The following is a 5,482-nucleotide window of genomic DNA, read 5'->3' on the forward strand; positions in this document are numbered from 1 at the left end:
AAAACGGAGATCTATAATGCTTCTTATTGTAATTTCTTCCATTCTAACATTTCTACTGATGTACATTGTATTTATTTGCTCTGTTTATACACACCATATACAGTATTTATTTATATACTGGATTCTTGACATAGCTCAGTGATATATCTCCTGCTGTACAGTGCCATTCTTAGTATATCTACTGCTGAACAGTACAGTACCAGTCTTAGTATATCTACTGCTGAACATTCCCAACCATTCTTAGTATATCTACTGCTGAACAGTACAGTACCAGTCTTAGTATATCTACTGCTGAACAGTACAGTACCAGTCTTAGTATATCTACTGCTGAACAGTACAGTACCAGTCTTAGTATATCTACTGCTGAACAGTACAGTACCAGTCTTAGTATATCTACTGCTGAACAGTACAGTACCATTCTTAGTATATTTTGTGTCATTGAATCCGGTGCACGTGCGTATAGATTGCATTTTGATTACAGCAGAAGAGGCGCGTGGGTAAAAATCACTGAGGAAGCCAAGCCAGTAGAAAAAAGCCATATTAAACCCTATGCTGTGAGAATTGCATTGTTTGTTCTATAACCCATTGGTTCATATGCCACTGTGATATACAATAAGGCCTTGACAACAAAAAGACAACAGTCACACAGTGGCAGTAATATCACCTGCAGCACGGTCAAGCAAGTGCATGCTTTTGACAGTTTACTAAACTACTCTACTGATTTAGAACCACTGTGTTACAGCCAAGTCAACACAAAGACAACAGGAGCACTGCCTCCCCTTATTCCAGCACCATTTACACTGAAACATTTAAACATCATCAAATCAACAAGCCTATCTGTGCTTAGTTTAATAGACCGAAAACAAAGTTAAAGACACCAAAAAAAAACATTTAGTCCAATCAATGTTTCTAAATATCATGTGACTGTCCATGATACTGATTTTCAAATCAAATCAAATTTTATTTGTCACATACACATGGTTAGCAGATGTTAATGCGAGTGTAGTGAAATGCTTGTGCTTCTAGTTCCGACAATGCAGCAATAACCAACAAGTAATCTAGCTAACAATTCCAAAACTACTACCTTATAGACACAAGTGTATGCCTGTGTGTGCGTGTGCGTGCTTGCGTGCCAAGCCACCATACTTGTAAACTAGTTGAACACCAATGCCATCCTCTCTTTCATGTTGGCAAAATGGTCTAAGGCTCCGTACGCTTTTAGTTTTTGTTTTCCTAGGCTACCTAGCTAAAATGCTTGCTAGCCTAACTTCCTCGCATGGGCAAAAGCTAAGTTAGCTAGCTAGTTAGTTAACGTGAACTTACTAGGCTACGTCTAGGTTACATATTGAAGGTCAATCGTCTCAGGCCAGTGACACAACGTATTCATTTATGGTTAGATCAGAATCTCCATCATAATCTTTGGCCTGTACAGAGAATTTAGTCAAAACCACAAGTCCAAATCCCCCGTTCCATCCATGGCTTAGGAAAAGGCAGATGTAGCAAGCTAGCTACTGCAGGACATCAACACAAGCAGACGAGAAACAATCACATTTATCTGACAACGATGAGGTATAGCTCAGGATGCGATTTGATTGGTGTGAAGCCAAATCCAAACTGACCTCCCTTGGGGTGGTTTTTTGCTGCACCAGGACAAACCACATTTCAGCTCAGCTCAACGCTGATTGGCTAATTATTTTATTTATATTTTTTTTATCAAGGGAGGCCAAACTTGCATCAATCAATCAAATGCTACTGCCGGCAACATGTCATACACTTTTGTTTCAGACAGCATCAGATACATGGTACACATACTGAGACAGAGAGGTGTGGTTTCCCTCTGCTCAGATAATTTCTCCGGTGTGATCCAACAACCTGCGAATTGGCAGAAACGTATGAAAACATAGAGAGATGAAAGAAAAATTATTTTATAATAAAAAACTTTTTTTTTAAGTGTCAAATATTTGGGGAAGCCTGGCTTACCTTGGCATGTATGAATACCTCAGGAGGCTGAAGAAATTTGTCTCGTCACCTAAAACCCTCACAAACTTTTACAGATGCACAATCGACAACATCCTGTCGGGCTGTATCACCGCCTGGTACGGCAATTGCACCGCCCTCAACCGCAAGGCTCTCCAGAGGTTAGTGAGGTCTGCACAACGCATCACCGGGGGAAAACTACCTGACCTCCAGGACACCTACAGCACCCGATGTCACTGGAAGGCCAAAAAGATCAAGGACAACAACCACCCGAGCCACTGCCTGTTCACCCTGCTATCATCCAGAAGGCGAGATCAGTACAGGTAAATCAAAGCTGGGACCGAGAGACTGAAAAACAGCTTCGTGCTCAAGGCCATCAGACTGTTAAACAGCCACCACTAACATAGAGTGGCTGCTGCCAACATACAGACTCAAATCTCTGGCCTCTTTAATAAATGGACTTAAATGTATCACTAGTCACTTTAAATAACGCTACTTTGATAATGTTTACATATCCTACATGACTCATCTCATATGTATATACTGTACTCTATACCATCTACTGCATCTTGCATATGCCGCACGCCATTGCTCATCCATATATTTATATGTACATATTCTAATTCATCCCTTTACACTTGTGCGTGAAATTGTGAGATTACTTGTTAGATATTAATGCACGGTCGGAATTAGAAGCACAAGCGTCTCGCATTAACTTCTGCTAACCATGTGTACGTGACCAATGTCATGTGAATTGATACATGCCACGTTTTGTACTGTAGTAGCACTTTTAAACTCACATATTAACTTTAAGCAAAACGTGAATAAATGTAGCCGGCAACATTCTTCCTATGATAAACATTAGCGATATGATGTGTCATTTTTGCAACAAAAAAAAAGGACCTTGCTTTTTCATTGTAAGCTCATTAAGTCGTGTGGCTGCCAGCCAAATAGCATTCCACTTTATGGTAATGAAAATGAAGCTATTTTCTTGCTGAATGTGTTGCACTAATGTATTTTCTATGAAGGAAAACTATATTTGCAAGTCCCTGATCAAGCTATTGTAGCAATAAAACACTTGACTTTCAATATAAAACGTGACACTTGTCAATACACAGCGGGACTCACCTGGTCCTGCTTTCTGTGCTCTTTACAAATATGTGACTGGCTCAACTGTTCTGGGGAACTACGGTAAGATTCATAATGTAAAATAATGATGAAATAAATAATGTGATCTGACTTATCTCCTAATGTATTGCACAAGTCGACCGCAGGTATTTACTTAAAAAATAACTACAACTATTAAAATGTCTTGGAAAAACTTCTACAGACTCTCTTGAAAAATCATCCTATGGCTATTTCCAAATTCCCGAGTATACGGTAAATCGCACAAGCCTAACGAGCAGGATCATATATTCCTGCAAACACAACATTACAGTTGTAACTTCAACAAAATGGCACAAAAGCATTAAACAAAACACTTGAGAACTCTTTTTTTTTTAAAGAAAGTTTTTCACAAAAGTTTTGAACAGCCTGTATTGCAGTAGAAAGGTTAGTGCCTCCCGTTCCCAAGAAATAACAGTAATATTGTCACGGCCGTTGGTGGAAGAAGGTGAGTACCAAAGTGCAGCATCATTTATTAAATAGAACTGAACACTAAATACAAAGTAACACAAAAGACCAACCGAAACAGCTCCGTCAGGTACAAAACAGGAAGCAACTACCCAAAAAACCCATGTGGGCAAGAGCTACCTAAGTATGGTTCTCAATCAGAGACAACAATAGACAGCTGTCCCTGATTGAGAACCCCACCCGGCCAAAACATAGAAATAAAGAAACATAGAAAAAGGAACATAGAATGCCCACCATAGTCACACTCTGGCCTAAACTAAGTATAGAATAAAAGCCTATCTATGGCCAGGGCGTGACAAATATGCTAATGATATTTACTTTACAACAGGCCTACTTATAATCTTAACACTCCTGTTGTGTTCGTATCATGTTAATTAATTCTATGTTCCCGGTCAAAAATGACCTCTCGATTATATATCCATAGTAATAAATATATTATCACCTAATGTTGTGTTAGATCTTTTTATCAACTTATGTTCTTGTTAACATTACATGTTTTGAACTTCTATTTGCTATTTATGTCCTGTAGGCCTCATTGACCTGAGCTCATACAACTATTTATGTCCTGTAGGCCTCATTGACCTGAGCTCATACAACTATTTATGGCCTGTAGGCCTCATTGACCTGAGCTCATACAACTATTAATGGTCTGTAGGCCTCATTGACCTGAGCTCATACAACTATTTATGTCCTGTAGGCCTCATTGACCTGAGCTCATACAACTATTTATGTCCTGTAGGCCTCATTGACCTGAGCTCATACAACTATTTATGTCCTGTAGGCCTCATTGACCTGAGCTCATACAACTATTTATGTCCTGTAGGCCTCATTGACCTGAGCTCATACAACTATTTATGGCCTGTAGGCCTCATTGACCTGAGCTCATACAACTATTTATGGCCTGTAGGCCTCATTGACCTGAATTCATACAACTCGTTTTTGAGGAAAAAAAGCGTAATGTATGGATTATTTTGACTATAACAAATACTCAGATGAAACATATTGTGCTATTTATCACAGACTACGTTATGTCAAAGTTTAACAAGGACTCTCTCCTCCTCACAAGTGTCATGATCAAAGATATGATCAAGGGCCTCACATACAGTTATCGTTTGGTCATAGAGTTCAGTGTGTCAAATCGGAGGGCCTGTTATCTGGACCTCTGGCAGTCTCTATGGGGGTGCCACAGGGTTCAATTCTCGGGCCGACTCTCTTCTCTGGATACATCAATGAGGTCGCTCTTGCTGCTGGTGATTCTCTGATCCACCTCTACACAGACGACACCATTCTGTATACTTCTGGCCCCTCTGGCCCCTCTAACTAACCTCTAGGCGAGCTTCAATGCCATACAACTCTCCTTCCTTGGCCTCCAACTGTTCTTAAATGCAAGTAAAACTAAATGCATGCTATTCGATCGATCACTGCCCGCACCTGCCCGCCCGTCCAGCATCACTACTCTGGACAGCTCTGACTTATAATACGGGGACAACTACTAATCTATATCGCAACAAAGCATCCTTCACTCATGCTGACAAACATACCCTCGTAAAACTGACCATCCTACCGATCCTCAACTTTGGCGATGTCATCTATAAAATAGCCTCTAACACTCTACCCAACAAATTGCATGCAGTCTATCACAGTGCCATCCGTTTTGTCAAAAAAGCCCCATACACTACACACCACTGAGACCTGTACGCTCTCATACTCATCGCTCTCATACTCAGGTATATCTCACTGGTCACCCCCAAAGCCAATTCGTCCTTTGGTCGCCTTCTTCATTTCTCTGCTAGCAATGACTGGAATGAACTGCAAAGAAACACTGAGGTGTCCAGCTGTCAGAGCAGCTCACAGATCACTACACCTGTACATA

This window comes from Oncorhynchus tshawytscha, linkage group LG02 (genome assembly GCF_018296145.1).
Source record: "Oncorhynchus tshawytscha isolate Ot180627B linkage group LG02, Otsh_v2.0, whole genome shotgun sequence".
NCBI lineage: Eukaryota > Metazoa > Chordata > Actinopteri > Salmoniformes > Salmonidae > Oncorhynchus > Oncorhynchus tshawytscha.